The following is a 15669-nucleotide window of genomic DNA, read 5'->3' on the forward strand; positions in this document are numbered from 1 at the left end:
CTAGATTACCTTGACCAATTAGCTGAAAATGCACAACATTGAGATATTGTTGGAACTTTTGAATTGATAAATAAGCAACAGCCATCTCCATCTAGTGGAGGAATCCATAACCTTAGGGAAGATCATGATTTACAAGCAAAATTTGCATATCTAGTTAGGAAAGTTGAAGATTGTATGTAATCTTTGTAGTTCGAATGATAATTTCACTCAAGATTGTCCCACTTTATCTGCACTTAAAGAATGTTTAAATGATCAAGCTCACAGACTTATAATCTTGGTTGGAGAAATCATCCGAATTTTAGTTGAAGCAATAATAATAATGCACAATCTTCACAAGCACTACCTCCACAAAAATTTCAAAATGCTCAGCCTTATGCTCTATATGTTCCACTACCTTGGAAAAATATGGAAGATACAATGCATTCATTCATCAGAAAGCAAGATGTTATTAACAATCAAAATGCACAACTTTTTCTAATTTGAAAGATACTCTTGCTAAAATTGCTTCTGCACTCACAATTCAAGAAAAAGGAAATTCCAGCCCAACCACCGCCAAATCCTAAGTTTCAACAAAATCCACCTACGGACCAAGTCAAGTGAGTTATAACTCTTCGTAGTAGTAAGATTGTTGATATACCTATGCCTGAACCTTGCGAAAATGATGAAAATTCGAAAGGTAAGGAAGGGCTAAATGAACTTACACCTAATGAAGAATTAACTAGTGTTCCACATGAACAACCATTTTCGCATGCATTGAATAAACCAAGAAACTCAAACCACTCTTCTGAAATTTATGAAATCTTTAAGCAAGTGAAAGTTAATATTCCGTTATTAGATGCAATCAAGCAGGTACCTTCATATGCCTAATTTTTAAAGGACTTGTGCACTGTTAAGAGGAATTGAAGGTAAGAAAGAGTGCTTTCGTGGCCGAACAGGTAAGTACAATTATGTCTACTAATAATAAGTTGAAATATAAAGATCTTGGTTGTCCTACCATTTCTTATATTATTGGTGATCGCAGAGTTGAACATGCTTTACTAGATCTCGGTACTAGTGTTAATTTGCTTTCATATTCGGTTTATCTTCAACTTAATCTTGGTGAGCTAAAATTAACTTCAACTACACTTTTGCTTGCCGATAGATCAATTAAAGTACCAAAAGGAATAGTAGAAGATGTTTTAGTATAAGTTGATAAATTCATATACCCTGTGGATTTTATTGTCTTGGAAATTGAACCTGTTGTGAATAATTATAAACCAATTCCTATAATTTTAGGTCGACCATTTTTAGCAACTGCTAATACTTTTATTAATTGTAAGAATGATTTAATGAATTTATCCTTTGCAAATATGACTTTGTAACTGAATGTTTTCAATATGCTCAGGCAACTTAATGAAGAAAATAAGAATGAAGATGATACTGATGAACAAAATAAATTACTTAAATCTTGTATTGAGGAAAATATTCAAAAAGGGGATTTTTCTGAACTCTCTAATGTTTGTTTAGTTAATTCAATTGAGTCAAATAAGTAACTTGAATTTGATATTTCTAATATAAATTTGTTGCTTGATTCTGTACAGAATTATGATGAAGAGCCAAAATTTGAGGAGCTTGGAGTTATTGAAAAGACAGAACAACAAGAAACACCTAACTTGGAATTGAAACCTTTGCCTGAAGGATTGAAGTATGTTTTTCTTGGAGAAGAACAAGCTTATCATGTTGTAATTTCTTCTACTTTAACAAGCGACCAAGAAGGTAAGTTACTAACTGTTCTTAAAAGGAATAAAAATGCAATTGGATGGACTTTAATTGATATTAAAGGCATTAATCCCTTAAATTGCAAACACATAATTAATTTGGAAGAAAATGCTAGAACATGTCAATAACCTCAAAGAAGATTAAACCCACACATGAAAGAGGTAGTCAAAACAGAAGTCCTTAAAATGCTTGATATGTGAATTATCCACTCTATTTTTTATAGCAAGTGGATAAGTTCTACATAAGTAGTGCCTAAAAAATCTAGAATCACGATTGTTAAAAATGAAAAAGGTGAATTAATTCCAACACGAATTACATCTAGTTGGCATATGTGCATTGATTATAGAAAGTTAAATGAAGCCACTAGAAAAGATCATTTTCCATTACTATTCCTTGACTAAATCTTAGAAAGAGTAGCTAGATATCCCTACTACTGCTTTTTAGATGGATATTCTGGTTATTATCAAATTCCTATAGCACTTGAGAACCAAGAAAAGACCACATTTATCAAATTCCTATACCAATCTCCTGATTGGTCTTTGCCCTTTGAATTAATGTGTGATGCAAGTGATTTTGCTGTTGGTGCTGTTTTAGGACAAAGAAGCGATGGTAAGCCCTTTGTGATTTATTACGCGAGTAAGACTTTGGATAGTGCTCAAATATATTATTTTACAACTGAAAAAGAATTATTTGTTATGGTATTTGCATTAAACAAATTTCGTTCATTTTTGCTTGGCTCTAAATCTATTGTGTTTACTGACCATGTTGCTGTGAGATATTTGATAAGTAAATAGGATGCCAAACTGAGACTACTTTGTTTGATTTTGTTACTTCAAGAATTTGACCTTACCATCAAAGATAAAAAGGGTGCTGAAAATATCGTTGATGATCATCTATCAAGACTCACATTCGAATTCTGCACTAATATAACACCCATCAATGATTCTTTCCCTGATGAATTTTTATTTGTTATTACTTCAATGCCATGGTATGCTAACATTGTTAATTTCCTTATTACAGGTAAAATGCCTTTGCAATGGAATGCTCAAGAGAAGAAATTTTTTTTTGTTGAAGTAAAGAAATTTTATTGGGATGACCCTTACTTGTTTAAATATTGCCGAGATCAAATTTTTCAGCGATGTATTCCTATTAATGAGATAAGTAGTGTCATTAATTTTTGTCATTCTGAAGCATGTGTTGGACACTTTTCTTTAAGAAAAACTACTACTAAAATGTTTTAGGGTGGATTTTGTTGGCCTACCATATTCAAAGGCACATATGAATTTTGTAAAACTTGTGGAAAATGTCAAAAATTGGGATCAATTACTAAAAGAAACATGTGCCTTCAAATCACATACTTGAGATTGAAATATTTGACTGTTGGAGAATTGATTTCTTAGGTCTATTTCCATCATCTTTTGGATTTGTGTATATATTAGTTGCAGTTGATTATGTCTCAAAATGGATTGAAGCAATTTCTTGTCGAAATAATGATAGCAAAATTGTGGCTAAATGTTTAAGAGAAAACATTTTAAGTCGATTTGGAATTCCTCAAGCCATTATTAGTGATGGAGGTAAGTATTTTTGTAATATGTGATTTGCGTCTTTAATAAAGAAATACAGAATTACACATAAAGTTGTTACCCCTTATCATCCTTGAACAAATGGTCAAGTTGAATTAGCAAATAGGTAGATAAAACAAATTTTGAAAAAAACGGTTAACCCAAACTGAAAAGATTGGTCTCTTAGACTTAATGATGCACTTTGGGCCTACCGTACTGTATTTAAAATGTCATTACGAATGTCACTCTATCAGTTAGTTTATGGTAAATCTTGTCATTTACCTGTTGAACTTGTACGTAAATCACTTTGCGCTATTAAAGTTTTTGATTCAAATTTAAATGATGCCGGTAATGTGCGAAAATTACAATTGAATGAACTTGAGGAATCAAGGAATGATGTATACAAAAATTTAAGAATTATTAAGGCAAGAACAAAAGTTTTTCATGATAAAAGAATTTTTCGGAAAACGTTTGAGATTAGTTAAAAAGTATTGCTTTATAATTCTCATCTTCATTTATTTCCAGGGAAGTTAAAGTCAAAATGGAGTGGCCCATTTATTGTAAAAAATATATATTCATATGGGGCCATAGAAATTGAGAATCTAAAGAACTGTGTCACGTTTAAAGTTAATGATCAAAGATTAAAACCATATTTAGAACATCACCCACGTGAAGAAGACATCGAAATCAATTTGGGTGACCCTGTTAGCCTATATGGCTATAAATATTGATTTTGATGATAACAAACCACATGTATTTATTAAGTAAAGATTTATGAATTGTGCTTTTATAATAAGAAAATGATGTTATGAAATTAAAGTATTTTGGACTAAAATGAAAGTATTTTTAAAATCTTTGTTTTTAAATTTCAGATTTGGACCTATTTGAAACTATTTAAATGTTTTTAGGCCATTCTATAATTTCACAAAGTTTGGGCGAAGTCATAATTTCAAAAAGTTGTGGGATTGACAAAGCATTATTCTAAAATTCTGAAATTGGACCTTTTTGCAAACTTTCATAACGTTTTGGGCCACACTACAGTTTTATAAAGTTTTGGGGTCAAACTATAAATTTGGGAAAATATTCATTGTAGCAGTTACTGTAGCAAGCGGAAATCCGGATCCTGACAAACGGAAATTCGGTTGTTGGGCAGTAAGCTACTGAGCATAAGCGGAAATCTGAATGTGACAAAGCGACAATCCGGATGTTCAGAAATTCAAAATTATGGCTGTAACGGTATCATTAAGCGGAATTCTGGATGTCCATAACCGGTAATCCGGTTACGACCAAAATATGCATAACGGCTAGTTTTTGAGCTCAAACTATAAGAACTCAAATCCAACTCATTTTCAATTCTCTCCAACAAGCAAAAACAAAAAGCACACGTGATATCTTGAGCCTTCAACTTGCTAAACACAAATTATTGAATCATTCATTGTTCTTCATCTTTGAATATCTACTCATTGAGTGAGTTTCATTGTAACTTTCATTTCTTCAATTCATTTGTAAGAGTTTGAGTGTGTGAGACACTTGAGTGAAGAGATTGGGAGATAATCTTTTTGTTGTAAAGGTTTATTGACACCTCGAAGTCAATTGTAATCGTTGAAGCCTTGAAAAGGCTTGGATAGTGAAATCCTCGAGCTTGGAGGCGTGGACGTAGGCGAGGATTGCCGAACCACGTAAAAATTCGTGTGTTTGTTTCTCTTCTCCCTTACTCTTTAATTATTGTGCTATTATTGAACTTATTGTTTTCAATTATTGTTAAGACATTAGATTGCTTGTTGTGTGGATTTCTTAGGATAAATTTTAAAATTCCAATTCACCCCCCTCCTGGGTTGCACACTTATATTTCAGACCCAACAATACTTGATTAAGTCATTAATGACTGATTTATTTTTTTGTTTTACTATTATTTTGCCGTTTCATTGTTGGTTTTTTTCCTTCTCTTTTAATTGATGGACTGTACATTTTTTTTAGCATTATATTTCTTGTTTAAGCGTGTTTGTTTGACATCTGTACTTTCTCTCATCAATTTCATTATACATCATGAGTACCTCAATAAGAAAGTTTCTATTCACACATCTTAAAAGATTTATGCATGTGAAATTTCACTTAAAAGGCCTATGTTAAGGATCTAGAAAGACAACTCAGAGCAGTAGAGAGAAGTATATATGAATATCAATTAGAGCTTAAGGTTAACTCAATAAAAGGACGAATGTAAGTTCATTTTTCTTTCTCATTTTTTCTTTTCTTTGTGTGATTTCTTTTTATTGTTTTTGTTCAATTTCACATTTGATTTGATTTTGCAGTTTTAATTCTCTTTATTTTGGTGTATTTTGATTTATTTTCCCATACAAATGGTGGATAATGGTACTTCGTGCCTTCTTAAGTCAGTATCTTTAGTTTCCCACAATAACTGAAACCCCAAAATCAAACATGGAAAAAAACAACATAAACTGCATAAGCATTTTCCCTCTCTCCTTCAGAATGCCCTCAGGAAAATTTACAAAGCTCTTTGTGAACGACTGCGTTTGTTAATGATCAATGGCATTCCTTCTGACATTTGTTGGTCAATTGAAGCAAATGTTTGATTAGCAGGTGAGTTTTCTGATCCATTTGTTTCTTACGTACCTGGTTTTGGTAAAAGTATGTTTGCTAAGAAAAGGAGAGCTAAACGACTTGGCTTAAAATGTTATAATTGTATAAGACTTGGTTGCAAATGGGAGGTTTATAAAACTTTAGGAATGGTGAAGATAAAATTAAATTCGTTAAAGATGGCCTGAGTAAAGAATTGTTGAATGATATCTTACGATCTCTTGAGAAGCAACGAAGCGGATATGTGCAACTTGAGATTCATAATTTGTGGATACTATTCCAAAAAGAAAGTGCACAATTTAGTCTTAGGAATCCGACTCAAAAAGACCCTGTTTACTAGTTTATAAGAAAACTGGATGGGAAGCCTATCCTCGACCTATAGAGGGTGTTCAAGCCGTTACTGGACATAAAATCATAGGAAGATGTGAGCCACAATCACAACTACTAGTAAATATCCTTTTTATTTTCCTGTTATTTTATCATTTGCATTACTGTATTTAGCGGTGTGATTTTGTATTTAATAAACATTTGTTTTCTTTTACTGTTTGCTTTTTCTAATTACTATTTTTTCTTTTTATCGTTTGCTTTTGAATTATTGAGCCACGAGCTTTACTCATCATTTGACAAATATGCCAAACCATTTACAACCGTTTCTCATTATTACTGTCACCAAGATCTTTAAATATATGGAAAAGGTGAACGAGGGTTATCAAGACTTGTCTCGAAAGTTATTTTTACTAGAGGAAGCTAAGTACTAGGCATCATCCCAAAAGCAATTAGACCTCTAGTATGCCTGTCTGACCCACTAATTGGAGAAGAATTAGTAGTATCAGGTATATAAGAAAGAATATTTGAAATGTTAAATCATGCTGATGCTTTTATTTTCTTGCCAGGAGATCTTACAAATTTTGAGGCACTGATTACATTTGCATTTTGGGCCCACTTAAACATTCATAAAAATACTCATCGGTTTGTTAAATGTTAATAATTTTCATAATGGCTTGCTAACTTTTATTAACCATGCAATAAAGAATCATTTTGTTTCACACTCTGTAAAAAAACTCTTTATCTCTGCTTCTACTGCTAATGAGTTACTTGAACTTTTACAAGCTTATACACTAGGGCCAGATCCTAAGACTTTTGCACTGGATTGGTCGACTGATGATAGTAGCAGTAGCAGTAATAATAAGTGCAAATTAGATTTAACTCTCTGTATGTAAATATTTTCTGGTGTAGTGTTCATGTGCTGTCTTCTAAACGCTTCCTCTTTCCTTTTAAAACATTGAGGACAATGTCTCTTTCAGGCTGTGGGGAGGGAATAATTGATAATTGTGAAATATCTTAGTCCTAGTGATGTTTTTATAAAAATTTTTCTGTAAAGACTGACTTTGGACTAAATTTGAGTCGAAGATGGCTAGATATTGAGAGTGCAGTACTTCTAGAAACGCATTTTCTTAGCTTAGAGTTGACTAACTTAGGACAAATTTAATTCAAAGATAGCTGGATATGAAGAATGCAGTACCTCTAGAAATGCATCTTCTTAATCTTAGAGTGTTATTTAAAAAAAAATTGACTTTTTCTTGTTTTTGTTATACGCTTTTAAGCTTCTGCATCGAGTTCATGTGAGATCTTCTCCTCCTCTTCTTTTATTATTATTTTTTTATCTTTTTTTTAAGCATATCTGTAAAATTATAAATTGTTAAGATAATTTTTAGATTAGGTTGGGGGGTGGGGACAGTTGACGTATGTTTTTAAATATGTGTGTTTGTTTTTCTCTTTTCTCTTTTCTTTCTTTTTTTTTATAAAAAAAAACCAAAAAAAACATTTTTGTTTTTGTCTAGGATGACTATGTAAAGAGTCAAAACTTTTGAGACGCATCCTAATAGTCTTGTTGTATTATATTTTGATTTTGAAATTCATAGTAAATTATTTTTGTTCTCCTTTCTTGGAATTACTCAAATTTGTGAACTCTCCACTTGATTATTAAGTCATTTAATTGTTTACTCATTTAACAAGTATTATTGAATCATTCTTCACACACACACAATGACACATACTAGTGAGTTGTAAGTTAAAATTTTACAACATTTAGTTCTTTTGATTTATTATGGATAATATCTAAGGTAGTAGAAAGTGTATATTGTAAAAATAAAATATAAAAAAATAGAAAAACCAAAAAAGAAACCAAAAAAAGAAAAAAATGAATGCTTTTAATTTTGCTATATCTAGAACCCGACTAATTAAGTCCTTAAGGGTGTTTCAACACCCAGTGCCCTAAAGCCAATTAGTCCGAGAATCACTGACCTAAAGCTCGCTACATGGGTTAAAAATGTAATATTTTAAAATATGTGTGAATAATCTACTACCTAAAGATAGAATTTCTAATGAATTTTGGAACGAAAATGTTGTTCAAAAGAAGGTTTGATGATATTCTGGATAATTAGTGAACATCAAAGATGTAAATAAATTTGGGAGAGTTCATTTATTTGGTACTTCAGAGGATAGATGAATAATTATTAACTTGCATGTAAGTTTTGTAAATCTTAATTTAATATAACGCTTTAATTGCTAGAGACTAGCAATAAGCTGGTTGGGGACTGTGATTAATATTAAAAATTGTTTAATTATCAAGCAATAATAATTTTATTTTATGCTTATGTTATAATTTATATTTGTGTTTATGCAATATGTTAGGAATTATTAATTATGTTTTAAATATATATAATTTTGTGTGTTTATTAGGTAAAATATTAATTTCATGTAATTCGAGGCTCCAAACATATAAATGGAGGTCAAATTTGGATTCCAGAGGTCCAAAAACTTTAAGATGAGTTAAGATCGGCTTAAAATTGGGCTTGTGTAAAAAAAAAAAATTGACTTTTTGTGTTGACCAAGCACTGATTGGATGATAAAATGAGCTTACAATAGGTATGAGTGCATGGGATAACTGGCAATTTTGACTAAATCTCAACCGTTCATGATTTAATGGCTATGATTGTGCCACGTGGTAATGATTGGTAAAGCAAGTTGTAGGACACAAATTTTTATATTCGGATTGGATCCGAATCTTTGTATTCGGGTAATACAAATTTGTCATGGGATGGTGTTGTGGATTGAGGAACGCATCATTGAAACGGATATCCATTGTTAAATATAATTATGATTTCAGATTTTCAGTAGCCAGCGAGCGATTGTAATAGTCCCTATTGTGGGTAATGTTTTCTGACTCATAAATGCTTGGCATTTTTTTTTCTTTTTGGGGGACAAGATAAATGCTATTGGCATGGAATTGCCAGAAGTTATCCAATTTTTTGATTAGAAACTATACTCTTATAGTCGTATTAGTCTTGAAACATTAGCTGTGACGACACATGCATGTGAATTTATAAAATATTTGGCACTTAATATTTTCTTTTTCTCACTTACAGTTATCTCTTATTATATCTATTTCAGCGAATCTGTTGTGACTGCAGTTGTATTTTCTGCTCTTCATTAATTGTTAGTTTGTTCTTGCAAAAGCGGGACAATCATTGAATATAATTTTCTTTCTTGAGCACGAAGTTACTTAGCTGTATGCTATTTTTTTGTTTTAGCCTGGGATCAGTAATGATCCGACTTTTAGAAGTGACTTCATTTTGTACTGTCAGTTGAAGTTTCAGAATTCGATGATGAACTCCATGGTGATGCCAAAATAATGGAGAAAGATAATGCTCTTCGCTGGGCACTCTTACAGCTTGCCAATGATTTTGGTAAAGAGTTTATGGGTCCGTTTGTGATTGAAGTTAGGCAATTGTAGCTTAAAAAGTACAGTACTAAGGTGTTTGGTAAACATTAGTTGTTGTAACTTAGAAGCTATATTGATATAATTTTTTACTTGCGTGGTGAAAAATCTATTATATTATTAATAATTTTGTCAAAATTATTATTTAAAAATTATATTTGTTATATATTTTTAACTTCTATTTTATAATTACAGCTTTTCTCCACAGGAGCTCAATGTTACAGCGCCTCAATCCCAAACGAGACTTATGATATCTTTCAAGCGGGTTTTTAGCCACTACTACAAAAATGACCTTTACTGACACTTCGTTTCTGACACTTTGTAAAAAGTGTCAGTAATGTTATACATTTGGATCATTTTTTCCATTTAACAAATATATATCATAAATCACTGGTACTAAGGTGTCAGTAGCATAAAACTCAGTAATTACTGATACTTTAGTATCAGTTATAAAAACAAATATAATTCTAATTATGTTTTTACTTGGACTCGAACTCAATATCTCCGAAGTTAAAATTTTAATTTCAAACTACAAACCACTTGTGTGCATATATTTCTTTGTTTGGTTAAACCGTATATAATTAACTACAACCCTTTGCTATAATTTAACACAAAATTTTCGATCTCCCTCCACCAAAATTTGTTCCCTCTCAAACAAACTAAAATCCAAATCCCTAAAATTCCAAGTGCCTAAATCCCTAACTCTCCCTAAGCGCTAACCAGCGGCAGCCCCTCTCTAAGGCCTTAGTAGCACGCACGATGACAACGGCACACGCAGCCCATGCGGCGGCGGCGGCGGCGGCAGCCCAGCAGGTCGTACCACACACTGCAGTAGCTCGCTCGCTTTCACTCTCTCTCTGAAGGCACACACAGCAGCAACAACCCCTCTCTTTCACGCTCGTTTAGTCTCTCTCACTTTCTCCGTCTCTGGTCACCATCTCACCCTCCAGTCTAAATTATTGCTTTTGCAGCCGCGTTCAGCCGTCGCCATCGCGCCGGCCGCCTGAGACAATGAGTTGAGATTCCACTTTTTAATTTTTTCATTAATTTTTTGTCTAAATTAGATTAGTCAAATACTCAAATTAATTGAGTTGTGAGTAATACTGTAATAATTTAATTTGCCCCGCATCCCCTGAAGAAGGTAAGCAACTCCATTTTTAGGGTTCGTGTAGTAGTTGTCTTGCCTGAATCACCTTAGTAATCATAAGGTCGGTTTTCTCAAGAAGGGCAACTTCGATCTTTTGGCATTTTCAGTGCTTCTTCCGAATCTCTCTTCATTGTAGCTTGCTTCTGCATGTGATTTGAGGGCCAAGAATTTATCTTAAGGGCGAATCATATTATGTTTCAATTCTCTGTTTGACCCTTTTAACTTTTGAATTTCAACATTATGTGTTTAGTGTTCTGTCAGTTGTTTTATCAAATACATAGGCCTCTGGGCTTTAGACACTAGTGTTCAAAATTGTCATCTAGTTTTTATGGTATCTTTGAGTAGGGGTTTCACTTCATTTGCTTGAATATATAAAAGATCAGTTTTCATTGTCATGGATCAAAAAAAAAAAAAAAGGCTTTGGCCAATGGTACCTCAGGAGGTCAAAGCCAAGGCTTCCAAAGACATTGTTCCCAGGATCGATGTGACTCAGTTTGGCTACTTTAAGGTTTTGGGTAAGGGCCTTTTGCTTGAGAACCAACTCGTTGTGGTGAAGCGTTTCCAAAACAGCCAAGAAGAAAATTAAAAAAGCTGGTGGGTCTGTTGTGTTTACTGCTTAGGTTTATGTTATTGCTTTTATAAATTTTTTTCTGATATTTTGGTTTCACCTTTTGAGTATTTGACTATATAGTTTTGGATATTTATATTATCATCGGAAACTTTTCGCTTTATATTAAGACATGTTATTCATTAATAATAATATTTTACAGAAAATGTTTTAATTTCTTTCTTCCATTCGGCACTCGTAGTATTTATTTGATTCGATTTCTGTCATGGTGTGTTGATTATGAAATACAAGTAAGCAACCCAAGAGGGGGGGTGAATTGGGATTCTAAAAATTATTTAGAACTAAAACTAAAACTCAATGCAAATCCAACACAAATTCAAAGCAATAACAATTAAGATGATCACAATACAAAAAGATAAGGGAAGAGAGATTCAAACACGAGATTTTTACGTGGTTCGGCCAACCTCGCCTACGTCCACGCCTCCAAGCTTTCCGGGCTTGAGGATTCCACTAAGCAAGCCTCCAAGGCTTCAAATGCTTACACTTGACTTCCAAGGTGTCAATGGACCTTTACAACAAGAGATTATCCCCAATCTCTTAACCCAAGTGTATCCCAACACTTACAATCACTCAAAGTAAAAGATTACAAATTGTTTCTCTCACTCAATATTTAAGATTACAAATCAATGCCCAATGTGTGAATAAATGAAGAGAGAATGTGTTTAAAGCTTTATGAAGATTGTATTCTTGGATATATGCTCAATGATAGTGTTTTGTTCAACCTTCTTTGAATTTGAATGAGCTTATTTATATTTGGAGCCGAAAATCTAGCCGTTACAAACTGTCGGACAGAAAATGGTTTGCCGTTAGCCATTAACGGTTAACCGTTCAGGCTGGTCAAAGTTACCGTTGGGCCAGATTTCAAATAAACGGTTTGCCGTTTAGGATTGCCCTTTCGCCGTTAACTTCCAGAGACCTGCAAGATGAACATTGGTTATCCGTTTACGCTAAACGGTTAAGGACTTGCATGAAGTAACGTTTCTGGATATTATCGGTTAACCGTTTGAAATAAACGGTTAGCCGTTTGTCTCCAGTAACCTGCACAATGAACATCAGTTAATCTGTTTTCATTTAGCGGTTAAGGATTTGCATAAAGTGGCTTCTCTGGGTGTTATCGGTTGACCGTTTAAAAATAAACGGTTTGCCGTTTGGCTCCAGTAACCTGCACAACAATTTAGCCTTATCAGTTTTCGTTAATCAATGCCAGAGAAGGACAACCTTCAATTCTGGACGTTGTCGGTTAACCGTTTAAAAATAAACGATTCACCGTTAATTTCCAATAGCCTTCCCATCTTGGGTGTTTTCCGTTAAGCATAAACGGCTAGAGCTTAGGCAAATATGTTGCTCTCTGGTGATAATCGGTTAACCGTTTAAAAGCAAACGGTTTACCGTTAATTTCCAGTAACCTTCCTATCTATTGTGTTTTCGGTTTTCCATAAACGGTTAGAGGTTTAGGAAATGTGTTACTCTCTGCCTATAATCGGTTAACCGTTTAAAATAAACGGTTCACCGTTTATAACTAGAATTGCAATTTTAAACAAGTTTTTGCCGAGAATTTCTTTCTAATTTGAAAAACCATCTTTTATGAAGAAATAAGGCAATGATTAAAAGAGTTTTCGTTTATTAAGAAATAGCTCCAATATTTTTGTCAAAATACATTTAAAATTTGTTATCATCAAAATCAATATTATTAACATATTTATGTTAACAGATTATGCGGATGATAAGATACTACCTTGCTCCTTTACTTATGCTTGATTCCTTATACTAGAAACATACCTCTAGTAGAGTTGCAATTTATCTACTTTATTGTTGTAAAATCTGTTATAAAATGTATAAGCAATCATTCATTTGAACTCTCTTTATACGCTTAAAATCTGAATTTATGTATGAGGTGTTAGTGTCAATGTTGTTGATCATTTCAGTAAGTAGTGCCAATTTATAATGACCTTGGTGCATTTCTATTTAGTTAGTAAACTTTTGTCATTTAAGTTGTTTATTTGTTTAACAAATGTATAACTAGTTTCTACAAATTTACTTTGTGTATAATAGATAATTCAAAATCTTGGCATAGAGGAAAGTGAAGTTTCTGAGGTAAATAGGGTACTTTACAAAAACTATACCACATTAATGGCTAGTCTAAGATGCATTATATATGTAAGTTTAAATGCACTATTATTTATATACATATCCTTGTAAAAAAAAAACCAATAAAAGCAGTTTCATAAACTGATGTAAATGCTGTTATTATTGTTAATTTGCAGGCTATCTGCTATGACTTCAACAATGATGCCTATCATAGGTAACATTATTTTCTTTTCTAATTCATTTGAAAGTGTTAATTTGCAGGGGCTGTTTCTACTATAGAACAGCAACAAGACAGCCCTTGTAAATTTCTAGTGGCTGTTTTCACTGCACAACAGCCCCTACAGATTTTCCGGGGCTGTTTTGTTGCTATTCTAAAGTCAAAACAACTCCTATAATTTTTTTGGGCTATTTTGCAATGGAAATACTTTTGAGGATTGTTGAGGAAGGAGGGGAATGAGAGCGGTAGTTTTTTAGAAGGCTTGATGAGAGTTTCATAAATTTGACAAGTTTTATGAGATTAAAGTGAAAGAAGTTTATGCTAAGGCTGAAAGTTTGAGTGGGCAAATGGATGTTTTGATTGCAGATTTCTGTTGTTTGATTATAAAAAATAGGAAGTTTTTAATTAGATTGACTTAGATGTTTTGTTTTCTCTGACTTGTAGCAGGTTATCCAACATGGTTTCTTCAGACAACTTAAGCTAAGGTTCTTTATTTCTATAACTTTCAGTATTATTGTAATCTTATTTCTTATTGTTTTATTAGTTGTTGAAACGTCCTTCAATTGCTCTGTTTAACTACTCACAATCAATTTGTTTTCGATAATCTATTTCCATACTAATTTATTTTATGTTGTTGTAGGTGGGAAAAAAATGAAGCTGCAGATGGATGTTGAGTGATGTTCTTGTGCTTCTTTTTGGTGGAAACTAAATTCGTACTTTGTGGTTGTTGAAAAATTAATTTAGTACTTATATTTTTCTTTTCCAGATAGTGGTGTAGTTGAATCATGTGAATTTGAGTGATGTATTTGGGATGTTTATTATGTGAATTATATTGTGACATTTTATATATTTAATATATTTTGAGCTTTCTTTTGGTTGTAAAACATTCAGGAAAAATATAATTAGAATAAAAAAAATTTATTAACCAATCCTGCATAACATTGTTAAATACTGACACTAAATATTTAAATTGACATTAATAATTTTTTATATTATCGAGCTAGCTTATTATTGATACTATAGTCACATAAATCACTGACGTGTAAATAGTATCATTAAATACCAACATCATCGTGTCATTATTTTAGTGATACTATAGTGAAACAAATTACTGACACAAAAATTACTGACACCAAAAATTAGTGTCAATGTGTTCTGGCTTGAGCAACACTGACACAATTAACAAGTGTCAATAAAAGTAATTACTGACGCTAAATTAGTGTCAGTAAAACTCATTTTTCTAGTAGTGAGCTCAAGGCGTGGGCTTGTAATACCTACAGGCTCTTTAAAGCTTGATCTAGCGCTTGGGATTGGAGGATTACTAAAGGTGATTAGATGAAAAATCATTTTTTCATTGCGCCTTTTCCTCAATAAGCATATGTTGCACACATAGATATGGAATAGATTATTGGTGAATGACAATTCAAGGATTTATGATACCTGTTTGTTGCTTCTCATGACAGATAACAAGTTAAAGAGAGTTCAGCTGTTTCGTACTGCCATATATGATGACATTCCTGAGCTAGTTTGTTGCTGACAGCCTCACACTCTCTTATGTTTTTTTTTTAAATTATTACTTTTTAACTCATTGGGGACTTTGGTAAGTTTGTACATTTCATGTGGCTGCAGGAAGTGTCCCCTGAAATTTTTGAAATCTCATGAGCCAAACCAATAGAATCATTACCAAAAGATTTCTTTTGCCATAATTACATGAAAGTAAAGTTTGCAATACTTGTGCATCTTGTTGACACACTATTATTTCAGTCAAAAACCGATGCCAAAACCATATACTGGAACTTTTTACATATAACAAGTCAGAGTTTAATTATTTGATCTGTTGGTTGGAAAATATGCCTTTTTAGGTCAGAAATTTAATCACCTAATTTCAAAATT

The 15669-nt window shown here is 32.5% G+C and overlaps 1 pseudogene; it reads left to right on the forward strand.

Moving 5' to 3' along the window:
- Positions 1-639: 639 nt before the first annotated feature.
- LOC18031694 overlaps positions 640-15669 on the forward strand; it is a 58782-nt pseudogene continuing 43752 nt past the window's right edge.

The sequence above is a fragment of the Citrus clementina genome, unplaced genomic scaffold (assembly GCF_000493195.1).
Source record: "Citrus clementina cultivar Clemenules unplaced genomic scaffold, Citrus_clementina_v1.0 scaffold_9, whole genome shotgun sequence".
NCBI lineage: Eukaryota > Viridiplantae > Streptophyta > Magnoliopsida > Sapindales > Rutaceae > Citrus > Citrus x clementina.